This window comes from Ambystoma mexicanum, chromosome 2p, assembly GCF_040938575.1.
Source record: "Ambystoma mexicanum isolate Mex_15411 chromosome 2p, UKY_AmexF1_1, whole genome shotgun sequence".
Classification (NCBI taxonomy): domain Eukaryota; kingdom Metazoa; phylum Chordata; class Amphibia; order Caudata; family Ambystomatidae; genus Ambystoma; species Ambystoma mexicanum.
Window position 1 is genome coordinate 447,508,726 of NC_090923.1, and position 18,847 is coordinate 447,527,572.

General features: G+C 48.3%; 1 protein-coding gene across 6 annotated transcripts in view; it reads right to left on the reverse strand.

The window, feature by feature from the left end:
* Positions 1-18,847, reverse strand: part of UBA3 (ubiquitin like modifier activating enzyme 3) — a 1,318,404-nt gene that overhangs the window by 1,012,529 nt on the left and 287,028 nt on the right. The gene's annotated exons all lie outside the window — the stretch shown is intronic.

Genomic DNA, 18,847 nt, shown 5'->3' on the forward strand with positions numbered 1-18,847 from the left:
GAGTGCGTGAAAATCTTGCCAAGGCACAAGTGGAGTTGGCTGACTTCAACGCCATACTCCCTGCAGAAAACACCTTGCGTGCCCAACCGTCAAAGCGTTTGTCATCCCTATCGGGAGGGATGGAAGGGTATGCCGCCTGCCTCGAGGTGGCTGTAGTCACCTGAACCACCAAACTCTCAGGAGTGGGGCGAGATGAAAGGTAGCTGGGGTCGCTACCGGAAGGGCGGTATTTTTGGTTAATGATTTGTTAACTGCCGGAAGAGATTCCGGTGACTGCCAAGCAGCAGCCACCCTTTTCTGCAAGGTCAGATGAAAAGGTAACACCGGGTCAGAGGACGGACCTTGATTGAAGATGTCCGTGTGATCATCCTGTACAAAAGCTTCAGGAGGACTGGACCAGCCCAGATACTCCATGACCCTAGTCATGAGCCTCCTGTAGGACGACTCAGCATGAGCCCCAGTCTCAGGCCTGCCAAATTCCACTTCTGGAGAAGTGTCCAAACCACTGACATGAAGAGTTTGCCAGAAAAGACAGGAACCACATCAGGCTCAACAGGGTCCATTTCGAATTCTGACCTCTCCTCCTCCTCCTCCTCCTCATAGATGTCATCCAGAGGGAGGTAAAATCCTTGCCTCGGGACAGAAGAGTGTCTGGAGTCCACCACCGGCCTCACAGACTTTGAAGTAGCCCTCCTTGGAGGATCCACAGTATCGGGGATCTCCACTGGCAGATTTCGGGCATAAAGCCCCGAAGACATCGACAACGGCGCAGAGGGCTGGTACGAAGGCAAACCTTAGACGTCTGTATCCGACAGACACGGAGCCCTTACCAGGTTTCTGCGGTCTCGCTTGAGACGAGGACCGAGACCCTGAAGCACGTCACTTGCGACCATCCTGAGCCTTGTCCGAACGGGACCTCAAAGGTTCCCGATGAGTCACGGCGAGGACCCAAGCCCGAAGGTGTGCGAGCCACAATACGAGACCGTTCCTTGCTGGCTTCATCCAAAGGCGCGGACGGAACTGTGCCCCGAGATTGAAAAATTACTAACTTCTGCTCTCTAAAGGCAGCCCATTCCTCCGGAGTGGTTGGACAAACCACTTTCCTCGCGGCTCCATCCTCCGAGGAGGACAGGGACCGGCGATGGCACTTCCTAGAATGCAGAGACGAGGACGACCAAGATCCCCGGGACTCCTCCCGACGCAGAGAATCGCCCCTCGAATTGTCAGTGGATATCCCCTTGGACTTAGAATTACGGGACTTACTGGGTTTAGAACCCCTACCTACCTGAAGCTTTCTCTTATGCTCCCGCAAGGCCTTAGCAGTCAGCGACTGGAATTTGGAACAGGTGGTGTCGTGACTCTCGCCCAAGCACCACAAACAAATGCGATGCGGGTTGGTAAGTGACATTTTCGACTTGCAGTCCCGGCAAGTCTTGAAGCCAGACCGCAGAGTCAGAGGGGTTGAAGAAGAAGACATTCACAAGGAATACACGAGGCGCACCGAGTCTCTGAAGCAAACACGTTTGCAGCAAAAACAGAACTGAGGCTACGGGCACCGTGCGTCCAATTTATAACTTCCAGTGACGTCTCCCTCACCAGAGGCCTTCGAGGGGCATCGACCCGACACCATCTGCCGAAAAAGTTTCCGATCTACACAGCTGTGGACATTACGTGGAATACGTTGGAGGACACAATCCATTCGAAGTACGGTTTATACTTGTACTTACTGCAGTGTCTTTTAGCTGCGTTCCTCTGAGTTGGGAATTGCATTATCTTACCTTCGAATTGATTTCAACTCTGCTTTTCACATGCTTCACAGCTTGTGACACTACAAGTGATTTCTACAAACGCTCTAACTTTGTGCAAGACTATCTAAAAAGTGCCTCAGCTCCATAGGACTGTGTTCCAATTGACTATGGCTGTCGTGGCTCCCTGCAGACTCTTCTAGTCCATTGACTGATATTCTGTCCCTCATAGGTGGTTATTTGTTTTAGACTGTTATTGCTGGCAAAGGCTTGTCTAGATCTCATTGGACGACTGAAGTGTCCTCACCTATACTGAGGACCCGTTTAACCTTGTTCCTTCCTTAAACCTTTCCTTTCTGCAACCTCAGAATCTGCAAAGTGTATTCAGTGTAATATATAAATGCCATTTCTGTCCTTGTGAATGAAGTCACGCGAGGGTGTAGGAAGTGTGTAAAAAGCATCTCTAAAGAGTATCCACTAAACTTGTGCTGATCCTGTAAAGTATTCTAAAGTATATTTACCTTGTTGCAGTAATTGCCTTTTTAACAAAAGCTTACTTAAAAATTGATGTTAACTAAATAATATTTATAACTGAAAACTTGAGTAAGTGTTACTTGGTTACCTGTATTTACGAATGTCATTGCTACAGCTCTACAGCTCACTACCCCTCTTGAGATAGGCCTGGCTTCTCAGTCAAACTACCAACTTGTGTAGCACAGCCCTATTCCAAAAGGTGGGTTACCTAATAACAATCAGATGTGTTTTGCAGTCTCACACAGTGTTACTACACTAATTCCTACCTAACACCACTCATGGGAAAACTGTGTTCTTTTCGGTCATGCTGGTCAGGGGCATAAAGTCATTCGGTGACCAGATCCTGTACTCTACCTGGAACAGAATACTTTTACTCACTGGGTTGTTTTGCAGTCTGAGCCGTATAGGTAGTTTTCTGAGCAGACGAAGTAATCAAATACAATTGCATCACATTTTGTTGTACTGAATTCTGCCACAAATCTATGCGGGGGTAGAGGGGTAAGGACAATAATTAAGGTGAGGGTGGAAGAGGGGTCTGAACCCCCACATATATTTTCAATGAAAAACGATACAACAAAATAATAAATAAAAATCAATCGCTGGAATTTGATTCAATTAATTCTCCTCGATGAAATCACATGGAGCTGTGGGTCCTGAGCTGGTAGGTTATTCATTATTATTAATACTTTCCTATAGGGGTATCTGGAGTCCATAGTCATGGTTTCTGCATGTCCCCTTCTAGTATGGCTGCTATCTTTTCCACACCTGTGGGGTAAAACCTAGACATACAGTACTTTTCCCCATAACTGCCGGTCTGCCCCATTATATCGTAGGGGCAACTTTCACTGCTTTGAAAATGCCATCTAAATGACTTATGGGTACTTAACTCAAGATTGCCATTTTTCCGGGGTCCCTGGAGTACCCTAAAAAAAAGAATTACATTTTAGCATGTACTCCCAATTTCAATTGTATTTTAAAGTATGAGTGTTGCACTCATGTCTACGAAAGTGCTTGGAGTTACACTGTAGAACTAATTATTACACTTCTAGTAAATAGCTCCAGTAATAAGATCATTTGGATCCAGTACTATACGTCTGACCAAATCCCAACTTTTGGGTGGCACTCTGGGCTTGGATATTAAACAAGTACACCTTTTACTGCCTCTGGGAGCGGTATCTAATGTCCGGTGTGCACTTACAATATTTATGCCATGTGCTATAGGTCTAGGAATGATTGTGATGGTCTTCTGTGCAGCATTCTGAGTCCCGACCATGACTGTTAATGTATGCTTTTATTGGCCAGGGTTCCACTTTCTATTCACACCACAGCATACACATGTAGTGCATGCAACCGGGTATTTAGTATTAGTAGTCTGTTGGGTCTTTACTGGTTTTGATAAATACACTGTTTTAACAGGTGTTTTTGTAATCCACATGCAATTAACTAGGTTGTTTGTCCCATTTAACTGGACAGCAAATGGGTGAAAGGATGCCGGGGACTTCAGGTGTTAAGCTTTTAGATTAGTAAATATTGGTGCCATGTCAAGCTGTTTGTTTCTTGGTTGGGTGGTACTGTGGTGTGGGGTGCCAGGCAGTAGGTGGCAGAATGGTGTTGTAAACAGTTTGTGACAGAGGGGAGACACAAATAGTATTTCTCACATTCTTGCATTATGTGGGTCAATACATCCTGACAGAGGTCCTTTGAGGGGCCCTAGTTCATGTGCTTAGGCATGGGTGAGGCACCCAAAAAGGAATTGGACATCACTACGTAGTGATAACAGCCTCACTGATAAAACATGTGGTGTTCTGAGCTAAATATTAATAATTTTATCTACAACATTGAAATTATTAGAATTATAAAATCTATTATCCTGTACATTATGACTAACATTTCTGCCCCACGGCCACATTTAGCCATTACCTGGTCACCTCAAAATGGACTGCCTTGGCCCAGCAAAAGGTTACACAGCTCCTACTGCCACTAGTTTTAGGTTTGTTGTAATATGAATAACTGGCAAGCACTATAATTTTAATAACCAATGGGACCTTAGCAAAAGCATCCAAGAAACCAACCAAAATGTTTTCTTTACAAATCTAAACTGGGGGGCGTGGGAACATGGAGCACCACATCAACGGGCTAGCCCCTACCATTAACAACCCGCCGCCAAAGTTAAAGCCCCAAATGAAAAATGGTCCTTTAACGGAGGAAGCGGTACCATTTGCCAGCGAAAGCGGCCCACCGTGGATTACAGGGCCTTTGTAATTTCCTACGCAGGTGCAAAGTGTATTTAATTAACATTTTTAAAAAGCAAACATTTAGCTTACAGAGAACTTCAGCACCAAGCCCTAGTTCCTGGAATCCATTTTGTTGATGACCGTGACAGACGGAAAGTACAGCACACCGCCAAACCTCAAAGTCACAATTAAAAAAATATATATGTTAAACAACCTTACCACCATACAGAAGCAAGTCCAAGCCCACCAATGGTAAGGATATTCAAACCAGCAGTAGTTGTCCAATCAGGGACAAGTATTGCTTTAAAATCAACCCCAGAAGCAGACTTTCTAGCACCAAGGATGTAGACTGGGACTACACAGTCCCAGCCCCCTTTCTGGGAGACACACAGACGGAACCCCCACCACTCATGAAAGCAGCAGCTTTCCTGGGAAGGGACTTTCCAGACTTAAGAAGGCAGGACTAAGTCCAAATTACAATGGCTAAAGAACAAGCGAAAATCTCGTGCCATTTTAAGGCACTAGCCATATTTCGTAGCCCCACGGTAAATGCAAATGTGCACACCACAAAGAATGCAAAAACTGTAAAAATGAAACTGCTGCCAACAGCTTGTTTTTTAAGCACAGATGAACGTGAACAAAAATCCTGTGTAAAAAGATAGGGTGATACAAAAGTATCCCCATTACCCCCATTGCACTGTATTGTAGTATTCTGTGTGCAATGCTAGAAATACAAGAATTGAAAGGGAAACAGTTTCCCAGTACTGATAGTCTGAAGAACAAAATCAGTTAGCCCCATAAAATGCGAGCAAAAGGCAAGAGAAGTGAAGCTGAAGACTTCACTTTGCTTCAATAAGTCAGGACAGAATAAAAACGGATTCAGGTAATAATATTCCCATAAATAATGTTGCCATATATATAGTTGCCGGGAAAGGCCATAGGCGACATTTATGGGGATAATTTATGGCATAAATGGGAGAGGGTGTCCCCAGCTTCCTTTAAAAAATGTGGGGTTCAGGGGTGTCCCCCGCAGGTTCCATGGGTTAATATCGCCGCAAAAAAACTGCCATTCTTGTATGGCAATATTTTTGTGGGGATATTAGCACATGGAACCATAAAAAACAGCAACAAGAATGGGGTTCCATAGGAAACTATGGAGGGAAAGTTACAAAAATAAATCTTCCCCCAACAACCGCCATATGCTCAAAGTCCTGGTCATCTCTTCCTTTCCCACATGAGTCTGGCCATGGTATATCCTAACAAGATGTGGCAATAGGATTTTTAGTGACAACTACCTAGGTCATCCCCTCCAGAGTCTTAATGTAATCAACACCACTTCTTTATCCAAATGTCCTTTTCACTTGGAGGGGAATTACCAAGTCCAAGGAAACAGTTCTGGGGTTGACACAGGTCAGGAAGAAGTAAGCTCCCCTCCTATTTTCTCTGTATGTAAAGGTTCTGCATGACACTGCTAGCCGATGGTCCCCCACTCCCGCCTCCCGTTTCAGTGACATGAATATCCCATTGCCCACATATGCAGACTAAACAGTTTTAATTGCAAGATCCCCCATATCACTTCAAGGTCTTATTAACTGTCATTGTGATTTTAGGATTGACCTGGATTTGAAAGTAAATGCACTCAAATATCAGCACTTATAGTCTGCACTGCGATAAAACATTTTTTTGAAATCACTCGTTTTATACTGGGAATCAACCTCCAAGTATTAACAGTTCTTTTGACTATTTATGAGTTGTTCCTCTTCTAAATGTAATGGGGCAAGCAGCAAAATGTATGCATCATTAGGAGGTATTAGTTGGTTTAGTGATATTTACAAAGCCCCACCCGTTGGATAGGATACAAAAAAAGAAAAAAGGTATTCAAAGCCAAAGACACTGCAAAATATGGGGCAAGCTTGTGGGCCACTTCCAAGGTTCCACCGATACAAATTTAAAAGAACAAGTTACTTACCAAACTGGTAACCTTGTCATAGATGACGAATACGTTGGAGGACACAATCCATTCAAGAAAAGTGTTCTAAAAAAAAAAAAATATACTCTGCTTCGAACTTTGGGGTTCATTGTGAGGTTGGTCTCTTCTTTTTAAGAGGATGAGTTACACAGTGAGCCAATTAACTTCGGGCCCAGAGTTTGGACCAATCTAAAGGTGCCTTTGACATCGCATTTTGAGTCTCATCCTAAACTACGAAGGCAACAAATTAAGTGTCTGTTGGTTGCTTTATGTTAAAACTAATTTGGACAGACTAAATTTCGAATTTTATTTCACTAATCTGTGTGATTAGAATAAGAAAAGTGGAATTGAAATTAAAGAAAAGTTTCTTGAATATATGATTAATGAGAGAGAAACTAGGGAACTTGCCAAACCATTTATTCCTAACTATGTACTCTGCTCCAACTATAGACTTGAGCGAGTTTTAATCACTAGAGCAAGATTTAATTTAATCTGTTTACAATCAGTTACTGCTAAATGCATTAATCTAGAGGACACCAACAACTTAATTCTGCACTCCTTGCACTGAAGATGTCATGCACTTTATTGTTCTGTGCCCAATATATCGCAATATATATGAAGCACCATTGTTCCTTATTTCAGATTTGTTTTTCTCAATGCAGACCAGTCAGTAAATACGCCACTTGTGATTTGAATGCTGTTACCATCCAATAGACGTGCCCAGAAAAGGAGAGAGCATTTGACGAGACTTCATTAGGGAATTGATATTATATGGTTACCTATGTGAATTTTAACATTTTGTATTTTGAAAAATGTACTTGTGAATAATGAATGAATATATTTGTAGTGCATGTTCAGTGATTAAATTAACTTTGATTTTTAAATAGTTGATCAAGGCCTAAATAAATAGAATTGTGCCTAACTTGTGTAATAGTGCTACGTGTGCGCTAAAAATGGAACCCATCACCACTCCTACTCCGCTAAATCTAAGCCTTACTGCTCATGTAACACTACCTTGATCAAGTTTGGCTAGCCATTACTCTTTCCTCGTTTACCAGAAATGGGTGGCCTCTCAATTATGAAAATCCATCTCAACATTTGTGCCCAGAGTCCCAAAGAGGGTGGACGGAGGGCACTTTATAAAGTATTTTATATTTTACCATGGACCCACAGGCAAAGCAGTACCACAACTGATGAGATGATGATGTGCAAGTCCTGAAAGATTCCGATTGACTGGGACACATTAAGAACCTGACACAACTATGCGGCTAGGACGTTAGTCTCTGCCCGGGACACCGGAAGGTCCATTGAAGCATGAGACATCACCAATGAAGGCTAGGTTTCCTTGCCAGAGAGCCAGACTGATCGGGCTAGCCACTAGATCGGTTTCTATTTTGCATGATGAAAATGCCTGCGGCACGCAGAGAAGGAGTAGATGGGTAGGACAAAAAGAATTGTACAAGCTCAGCATGGTGCTAGAAAGCCAGGCCTCAAAAGGCCAGAGGATACTCTGTTGGGAAACTTACTGTATATGGAACTTAAATTGAATTAAAATCAGATTGATGATTTTCTGCACAAACCGCATTGTGTATGTGCTCAAGGGGCCCAATTTTCGTATTCCTTGTCTGTTTCTGCATACCTATATGCAAATTACCCCCACTCTACCTTTGCTGCCTGGGTTTCTTACTAGATTGATTGCAAGGGTTTCAACACTACAATATGATAAGCTCTGCAAAAGTGTGCAATGCACACAGCAATGACAATTCTGCCATTAATATGCCCTTTGTACAGTATTTTTAATCAAAGCACTTTATGTTCAAAATAAAAAAAGTATCGCCTCGAAACAAAACACCTAAAAGGGGGTGATTTTTGCAAGACTAGAGTGGACAGATCCAAATACTATGCCCAAGTGACAAGTCTTGAACTCTTCCAAAGAGTGATTTGGCAAAGAGGGATGCGCACTGTGGTGAAGATTGATTTCTAGAATCTGGACTGATGGGCAGATTTTAAGAGGCCACCCTCGTCATAGTGAACAGGGGAACTCTGATGGCCACAACCCAATCAAGGTAGCAATGGAGAGCATCAAGGCTATCCTCGGGAAAGCGAGTGGCCTCAGGGGTCCACATCAAGCCCACACAGTGAAGCAAACAATTCAATTTAGGCAGGAATGTACAAAAATACAGTATGTATTCTAGGCGCAAAACGCATACTAAAAAAAGGAAAAGTAGGTTATAGTATCGCACAACACAAGAATAAAAATCTTTACAGTCACCGTACATTCAATATGCATTAAATGACTTAAGCTAATAAAATAAGGTAAAATGGAACTAAGTCACAAGAATTATGTCCTAGCTTCAGAAGTTGAATCCCTATGAAGAGTGGGGCTTTGTGCCCAAAAGTCACAATGCTTCTTCCCAGAATGCATCTAATGCAGGTAAAGTTCTTGTGTCAGTGAAATATTCAAGAGAAGAGATACAACAAAGTTACTGGTAAGAAAGAGGCGTTATCCTTCAGGTAAAGCTGCTCTGGTGAGATGACCAAAAAGTTGTGGAATGGAAGGATACAAAGACTTGTTCTCAATGTTACCTTATTGAGGGCAGGGCGAGACCAATGCTTTGCGTTTACTTACCCCGGTGAAGAGATCATGAAGTAGACAGACAAGAGATGTATAGTTTTGGCTATAAACGTATTAATTGAAAATAAGGTTGGGAAAAAGGCCTCATTTGCCCTATTCTAAGGGGAAATGTCACTACTTAACAAAAACTAAGGAAAGTCTGCGTCAGGATGTCCAAATTAAAAAGTCTGTCGAAACCTAACCTGGCCCTCACTTAATACTTGGAAAATGTGTACGGGTTTAAATATTTAAATAAGTGTTCAATAGTTGAGAGCTTCTACGAGCTCTGGGCTTGCAACAGGGTTCTCATTCCCACCCTTCAAGACAGCTCACAATGCCAAGGGCTCCCTTTCACCAAGCTTTTCAACTTTCTCAAAACACATTTCTCAGGGATAAGTTCCAGCTCCTCCGATTTAGTTATTTTATCGGTTTCAAAAAGGTATATTTTACAGGATTCACAAAGCAAAAGTTCCTTGACTTGAAACACAAAACCTCCTTTATATTCAACCACAGGTTTCTCGGTTATTATTTGTGTGGCTTTTCAATAGGTAGTGCCCTTGGTCTAGGCACAGTAATCAGACCACACGGTCCACCCATTACAGGTCACGCAACCGATGCACATTACTTTACACTTCTCATCAGTTCCTAGTCTACACGGTACCGTTGCTTTGCCACCTTTCATCTGTTACTGCTTTCATGTATTCATATGACTTTTGCCAATGTTAGCTCTCACAACTCAGATTTGGGAAATGCGGTTTTCCGAAAAAGTCCCCTTTGCATTTCTAATGGGGTCTCTGAATGGTTTCACAAGGAACAAGTTACTTACCGGTAACTGTTGTTCTCCAGCATGGGTCTGGCATGGATTCACATGCTCATGAATATTCCCCGTTGTCAGGCTGGGAATCCTTGGTAAAGAAACAAATCAGTTTCGTTTCTTAACTGTCTTTCTACTAGTAACCAATCACTGGTCTCTGGGTCATACTGCCCCCACCCAATGACTTCCCTCTACCTAAGCCCCTCCTCTGGCAGCCATCTTCAGATTTGGTAGCACGTAAAGAGGCAGTAGGACCAAGTGAAGAACCGCACAGGGTTTGGAGGCAGGGTTCGCATGTGAATCCATGCCAGACCCATGCTGGAGAACAACAGTTACAGGTAAGTAACTTGTTCCTTCTCCAGCACGGGGTCTGGCATGGATTCACATGGTCATGAATACAAGAATACATAGCAGTACACATGCACAACCACGGGAGGTGGCAAGGCTCAACATTAAGCATCTCTTACCTCCTCACTAGGCTCACCTTCAAGCGGACAGGTTGCGCAGCACTACCTGGCTGACTCTGGACTCCTCCCTGGAATCAGTAGAATTTCATGAAGGTGTGCGTCAACCTCCACGGCGCAGCCCTGCAGATGCCCAGCATGGGCACACCAGACAGGAATGCCATAGTAGCAGCGATGGCTCTGGTTGAATGGGCTCTCAGACGGCCGGGCAACGGTCTGTTTGCCAACTGGTGACAGTGCATGATGCAGCCGGAGAGCCATCTGGAAATTGAAGCCTTCGAGAGGGCCTTCCCTTGGTTTACAGGACCAAAGTTCACAAACAGCTGTGATGTCTTCCGAAAACCTTTTGTGCGGTCCACGTAGAACTTCAGTGCTCTAGCCACATCCAGCAAGTGCAAAGTCCTCTCAGCCGGCGACGAAGGAGACAGGAAGAAAACAGGTAACACCAAGGGCTCGTTGAGATCGAAGTCCGACGGCACCTTGGTATGAAGGAGGGGTGCGTACTCAGCACTACCCTCGTTTCGTGGAATGTCAGATATGGAGGTTTACAGGAGAGGGCCTAGAACTCTCCCACTAGTCGTGCGGAGGTGATGGCCACAAGAAACGTCGTCTTCCACGATAGGAACTTCAGCGGTGCCGAATGCAAGGGCTCGAATGATGGCAGACCCATGAGCCTGGTCAGCACCACATTGAGCTCCCACGCCAGGGCCAAGGCCGGAGCCTTCACCGGCGGAACAGTCCTTTCATGAACTCCTTCACCAGGCGGTGAGACCACAGCGACGACTGCCCCGGAGTCCTGGTGTAGCGGGAGATAGCTGCCAGATTGATCTTGATGGAGGCATGTGCCAGCCCCGCCTTGGCCAGCAACAGCAAGTATGGCAGTACTTGAGGAGCCGTAATCCGCAGAGGGTTGATCTTCTGTGCACGGCACCAGACAAAGAACCTCTTCCATTTATGTCCATAGCACTTAAGAGTCAAGGACCTCCTTGCAGTCTGCCGGGATATCATAACCTCCGAACACTGGTGCTGCAGGAGCCAGGCCAGCAGGTTCAGCGATCCTGGGTCGTGATGTAGGATGGCGCCTCCTTCCCTGCCGAGACGATCTGCATCTGTCGGCAGTTTGACGGGGGGGGGTGGACGCTGACAAGTTCAGAAGGTCCGGGAACCATATCTGCCTTGGCCACCCTGGTGCAACGAGGATCATCCTGCACTGGGACCGTCTGAGTTGACTGATGATTCACAGAAGCAATGGCAATAGTGGGAACGCATACAGGAACAGGCCGACCCAGGGGAAGGCGAATGCATCGCCCATGCTCCCCGGCTGGGGAAACCTGCTGGCGAACCTCCAGCACTTGGTGTTCGCCACCGTCGCAAAGAGATCCATCTGGGGATTGCCCCATCGTTGGAATAGTAGATCCACTTGATCCTGCCGGAGTTCACATTCATGGCACGATCGCAGCTCCCTGCTGAATGAGTCGGCAACGGTGTGCTTTACTCCTGCCAGGTGGAAGGGTACCAGTAACATCCCCTGGGCGACGGCCCAGTGCCACAGATCCTGTGCTTCCTTGGATAGGGCTGGGGATATGGTGTCCCCCTGCTTTCTGATGTATAACATTGTAGGGGGTGTTGTCGGTGAAGATCCGCACCACCTTGCCCTTGAGGGATGGAAGGAACGACCTGAGGGCCCAGAACACGACCCGGAGCTCCAGGACGTTGATGTGCAGGGACCTCTCCTCTGGGAGCCAAAGGCCTCTTGCGTGGCGATCTCCGGTGTGCGCTCCCCATCCTTCCAGGGAGGCGTCCGTTGTCAGTTTCCTGGTGCGCTGGGGTCTGGAAGTCCATGCCCGCCGAGAGATGCGCGCGGGTGCCCCACCAATGGATCGCATGACGGAAAGTCTCGTTGAGTGGGATCTTGTCTTCGAAGCTTCCCGCCGTTTGCATCCACCGGGCGTCGAGGAACTCCTAGTGGCTGCATCTGCAAACTGCACAGACGCACGAGGTAGATGCACAATGACATCATGCCGAGTAGGTACTTGATGGCCCTCACCCAGGCCACTTCCATGGTCAACAGGCGTTGTACCTTGCCCAGGGTGGCCCTCGTCCTTTCCTCCAACAGTGAGGCCAACCGCGCCACTGTGTCGAGTCTGGCTCCCAGGAACAGTGCATCCTGCAACGGTACCAAGTGGGACTTCGCAAAGTTGATCGAGAATCCCAGTTCCGTGAGCAGGCGGACTGTCTTTGCTGTGTGGTCGACGGCGAGTTCTCTTGACTTTGTTTGGATGAGCCAATCGGCCAGGTAGGGGTATACGTGGATCCCCTGCAGGGGCAGCCATGCCGCCACCGGTGCCAGGCACTTGGTAAAGACCCTTGGAGCAGACTTCAACCCGAAGGGCAGGGCCTTGAACTGGTAGTGCCGTACTTGGACCACGAAACATAGGAACCTTTGATGTCCTTTATGTATGGGGATGTGAAAGAAAGCATCCTCCAAGTCCAGCGACAATAGGAAGTCGCCTTCCTCCAGCTGTCCCAGCACGTGCTGAAGGATAACTGTCCGGAACTTCTGGGCTTTGATTTATTTGTTGAGGCGCTGAAGGTCCAGGATGAGCCGCCAGTCTTCTTTTGGACGAGGAAGTACCAAGAGTATACTCCAGAGCCCCAGACACTCTTTGGGACGAGCTCCATCTCAGCATGGCTCGTACCTCCAGAAGCAGCGGTGGAACGTGGTTTTCTTTCCTGGCCACAGGTGGGAAGTGGGGGCACCTTCTTTGCAACTCCAGAGTCTACCCGTGGGGCAGGGCATCCAGCACCCAACAGTCGGTGGAGATGGACTCTCACACGCTGAGGAAGTTTGCCAGCTGGCTTCACACCGGGGTGCTTAGGTGGGGGCCCAACGTCACGGCCGGTTCAGTCATGTTTCGACGAGGCCTTGCCACCCTGGGCTCCTTGGCGACGACGATGGTATCCACTGGTCTTGCTGCGGCCTCTGTAAGCTTCCTGCGATGAGAAACCGGCAGCTTGGCGGTACGACGAACTGCCACCCTCGGATTTACCTCCGGAGGTCTGAAAGGAGGGCCGTCGCTGATGAAGAGTGCCTAGGGCACGGGCCGTCTCGGTGTCCGCTTTGATGGCCTGTAGCGACTCATCTACCACTTCCCGAACCGGTTGTTACCGTCCAAGGGCATGTCCAGTACCCTGGTCTGCACATCCTGACGAAAGTTGGTGGCCCTGAGCCAACCGCGCCGGCGCAGGCAAACGCTGTTGCCCATCTGACGAAAACCAGAATCGGCGATGTCCGTCGCTACAGTGATGCCGTGATCCGACGACACCTCGTCTTCTTGCAGGATTTCCAGGGCCTCCGCCCTCTTGTCGTCCGGGAGGAAGTCCAGGATAGGGGCAATCTTGAACCATAGCTCCATATCATAGCGGGCCACGATCACGAGGGCAATGGTCGCATTAATGGTAGTCGCTGCAGACGAGATGACTCGACGTCCCATGGCGTCTAGCTTCTTTCCCCCGCTGTCCGGCGGTGAACTAGAGGCAGATGCTGTCCCCCCCTGCCGATTTCTTCTTGGCTGCTGTGGAGACTACCGAATCCGGGGTCAGTTGCGCCCCGAGGCACATGAGTGGAATCTGGGACTGGTACTTCTTCTCGTACCGGTCTCTCTCTCCGCAGGGGCCGTGGAAGGGTTCTTCAGAAGGGACAGACCCTCGTCCCATATGTCGTCCAACAGCGGGATCGAGAGTACGGCTTTCCTCTTGGCTTCCCGTCGTTGGTAAAGAAATCCCTCTTTCTTTTGTTCCTCTGGGCACAGCTGGAAGAGCTCTGAGGCCCTGCCAATCATGGCATGAAAGGAGCCAATTTCGCGGGGGGGGGGGATTAGAGGAGGGAGGGTCCGGCGGGAGGTGATGGGAGATCCATTCTGTTGTCAGTCCCCGTCGACACAGTCTCTGTACCCGTGTCGTCCCTCGGAGGAGGGGATGGGGGTGAAGGCTGGAAGGGCTTGCTCAGGGGGCTCGCCGACAGTCCAGGCGCTGCTGGATCGTCCGCTGGGGGGGGGTAAGGGCCGTCGCCCCAGCCGATTTCTTCTTGGCTGCCGCGGACACTACCGAATCCGGGGTCGGTTGCACCCTGAGGCACATAGGAGCATAATCCAGGACTGGTAATTCTTCTCGTACTGGTCTCTCTTCGCAGGGGCCGTGGAAGGGTTCTTCAGAAGGGACAGACCCTCGTCCCATATGTCGTCCAACAGCGGGACCGAGAGTACAGCTTTCCTCTTGGCTTCCCGTCGTTGGTAAAGAAATCACTCTTTCTTTTGTTCCTCGGGGCACAGCTGGAAGAGCTCTGAGGCCCTGGCGATCATGGCAGGAAAGGAGCCAATTTGGGGGGGGAGGGGTGTGTTAGGGAAGGGAGGGCCTGGGAGGGAGGTGATGGGAGATCCATTCCGTCATCAGTCCCTGCCGTCGCCGACTCTGTACCCGTCTCGTCCCTCGCAGGAGGGGATGGGGGTGAAAGCTGGAAGGGCTTGCTCTGTGGGCTCCCTGACAGTCCAGGCACCGCTGGATCGTCCGCTGGGGTAAGGGCAACTTTGTCCTTATCTCTGTACACAGGGTCTGCAAAGCCATCAAGAATGCGCATGAGTTGTCCTGTGGCATCGGTTGCGACGGGAGCGACGGCTGGGACGCGGGGTCCTCCGTTTCCTCCACAGCCCGAAAGCTCCTCGTCAGCTGCTCTCTACATCTGCCTCGTTGGGACCCCTCCCGTAGGTCCTGGCCTCTTCGAACTTCCTGTCCAGGATAGCTTTGACGCCAGCCAGCTCATCCTCGGAAGTGGTATCTGTGTCTGTTAGGGCTACCGTGCCCCCCCCCCCTTTCTCATCCCAGGGTTTCACAGGAGTCTTCTCAATAGGCTGGAAAGATGGAAAGGCCGTCGCCCCAGCCGATTTCTTCGTGGCTGCCGCGGAGACTACTGAATCCGGGGTCAGTTGCGCCCTGAGGCACATAGGAGCGTAATCCAGGACTGGTAATTCTTCTCGTACTGGTCTCTCTTCGCAGGGGCCGTGGAAGGGTTCTTCAGAAGGGACAGACCCTCGTCCCATAGGGTCACTGCCTCTCCCCCCGCCCCGATTGGCTTTCCGTCGAATCGACCGGGGCTTCTCCCGAAGCCTACCTGTGTTCTCCTGCTTCCTTTTCCCCGACCCAGAGCATTGGCTCGTGGATCTGTGACATCGCGCTCTGCCTGGCAGCCGAGGAGCCCTAACCACTGGCGCTCCCGGTGCCCGCGGACTTGCGGTGCTTTGACTTTTGCTGGCCTCTGTCGCCGGAGCACCCTCAAAGGTCTTAGAAGACCACTCGGACCTCTTCTCACCTGCTGCTGGGCTCTTCGCCTCCAGCCAGTCAGCGAGTCATTTACGACGGTCCTTCATGATCCGGACGGACATTTTCTTGCAGAACGCACAGTCCTCCTCCACGTGTGACTTGTCGGCGTGTAGGCAGTAGAGGCACCGGGAGTGCTTGTCCTCCTTAAAACGTTCTGAAGTCCACATCCTGGGCAGTTCCTAAACAGTTTGGATCCAGTAGGCGTTGAATCTCCTTTGTCCTGGGCCATGTCCGATTGGGGTAGGCATCAAAGGTCTTCCGGAGTCCTCCAAGAAGTGTAATTAGAGGGAAATCCGTCCTTGGGAGGGGCGAAGAAATTTCCAAAACGGGTACCTGTTGATCGGAAGAAGAATCGGTGGAGCTTGAGGCTCAAATTGACGAAAAACGCAATAAAAGTTCGAGAGCTACAGCACGAGGACTCCCAACACTTGAACGTGCGGTAATAATCTGAAGATGGCTGCCAGAGGAGGGGCGTAGGTAGGGGCCAGTCATTGGCTGGGGGCAGTATAACCCAGAGACCAGTGATTGGTACTAGTAGAAAGACAGTTCAGAAACGAAACTGAAACTGATTTTTTTCCTTTACCGAGGATTCCCAACCTGACGACGGGGAATATTCATGAGCATGTGAATCCATGCCAGACCCCATGCTGGAGAATTGCCCTTTAATATCTTCCTTTTAATTCGCCAAAATGAATTGCTTTTGTTCAAATCGGTATTCAAAAATACTGGCGTTCATTCATATAGCACAGCGGTGAAGTGTGGCTTTTGACCGCCATGATCCCCCTCTCTTGTGCAGCGCCTCACTTTTCCTCTGCAACAGCTCTCAATGGGGCTTTGCGCCTGCCACCGATGCATCTCTTGCAGCTCAGGTTTCGCCCCGAAACACGGCCTGATCACGACTGCTTTCTCTCTGCATTCTCTCCCACAGGCTTCCGTCAGCTCCGCTTCCCGCTGCATATATGCTGCATCTGTCTGATGGTCTTGAGTGTTTCTTCTGCCACACTGCCTTCCATTAAGGGTCCGCGCTTCTCCAGCAGTCATTGGAACCTGCTTTCCCAGCGGACGCCATCTTCTCTGTTCATGTCAGTTTTAAACCTCCTGCAAGGGGCGAGTAGTCCCAAAAAAAAATAAAAGAGTACACTGCTCACTACCTGTTTGGGGGTTCTGCATTGGTCTTGATTGCCTCCTCCTAGTCATTCCAATGCCTAACTGGTGTAGGCGATTGTGCGAGTCAATGGGAAAAGGATGCATTGATCTTGTTTGCCTCTTTCTCTGTCCCAGTACTTAACTAGTGGATGTTAGTAGGTGACTCACTGAGATAATGGGGAAGGAAATGACAACAGCCTACAAAGGCTTGGGAATGGGAAGGGTCATGAAGAAAAGGGTAAAGGGGGAGAACGCAGCTCACCTAAAGGTACCTTAACTTCTCCCCCAAGTTAACTCCCCCCAGGTATTCCTCCATCGCATATCCATCCCCAGGGTCAGGATCCAGTAGCTTCGGCTTTTCCCTGGCCACCTGCATGGAGGCATTGCCAGGAAAAGGGGTGAGGATGCCCTCAGATTCCTCACCCCTCACCCCCAACTGATTTTCCCAGGAGACTGGATGGGCTTGACTTCTCTGGAGGTTGGATTTCCCACTGTTGGATCCGGTGAGAGGTGCCCTGGATCTGTGGGTGCAAAGATTCTTCTGGCCAGGGCCAGAAGAAGCGTGCAACCCTTGACGATGTAGAAAAGCAGAAAGCACCGATGCAGACCTCCTCAGGGCCCTTCACAAGACTGGGAAAAGTAAGTTCCACCGATGGCCACTGCAGACGGGCAACGGCAAGCGTCCTTCAAGTCATGGTTGGCAAAAACCTTCCAGAGCAGGATCCTTGGAAGCTGGAGTTTGGCAGGAAGGCAACTTCTACCATAAGCTGGCGACCACCCAAGTTACACCTGCACATTCTAAACAGTGACGGTTCAAGCGAGGTAGCCTACTGGGGAGCTGGTCAATCAACCTGGTGGTCCACGGACACTTCCAAAGAGACTGGATGGCTGGGTCATCGATAACATGTCAAGACTGGTTGGTCCCACCAGTCCAGGGGTAGTCCAACAAGCTTCACCGGGCCAGACACAGGAAGGGATGCTGGATCCCTTCAGGAGTCTTGTTCCAATCTTTAGTGAACTGTTCTTCTACATAGGATTCTTGGCTAGAACGCTAATGGCTGCAGGAGTCCACTTATCCAAAATGCAGCCTGGAAGCAAGTTCAAAATGGTAAGGATCTGCACCATTCAAACAGCCAGCAGTGGTCCAATCAGGGACCACTGATTTCACTCCCGTCCCCTAACCAGACTTTCAGGCACCATCGATGTGGAGAGAGACCAAATCTCGTGGTGTACCCATTTTAGGACACTAGCCACCTTTAGTGGCCATATGCCGTGAATGTGTAGATTAGAAATAACACAAACATGGTACAAGTCTATCTGCTGCAACCAGCTTCTCTTTTGGCACATATAAGTAACAAAAATTCCCAAGCATAAAAGACTAGGGTGATACAAAAGTGTGTGCGCAAGATAAACTTAAAGTGTAAAAAGTCAAAAAGGAAACAGTTTCCCAGTACTAATAGTTTGATGAACGATCAGTTTCCCCATAAAACATTAGCAGAAGGCCAGGGGAGTGAAGCAGAAGGCTTCACTTCCAAGACAAAACTAAAAGGTTTGGGCGTCCACAGAACTATGAAGGGAAAGTTGTCAAAAGCGAAATCTTTCCCAACACCCAAAAGGTGCACACAGTGTTGGGGTGGAGATGGTGATGGGGAACAATAGGTAACAATAGGGAAGGGAATTTTGGAGCGGGAAAAAAGCATTATGTTAAGAGTTACCCTACTGGAGGGTAGATTTGAGTTGGAGGCAGGGGAATAAAGGGAGGACTACACTCTGCCCTATCCCATGAAAAACAATTTTAAGCATAAAAAGCACACAAAAAAAGAAAAGCTAAACCAAGCCAAAATAAAGCTAAAAACCAGCAAAGAAATCCAAAAAAAGCCAATTAAAAGCTAAAATAAAGCAAAAACCTACAAATAGAGTAGTATTGCAGGGAGCATTTTTAGGCATACAA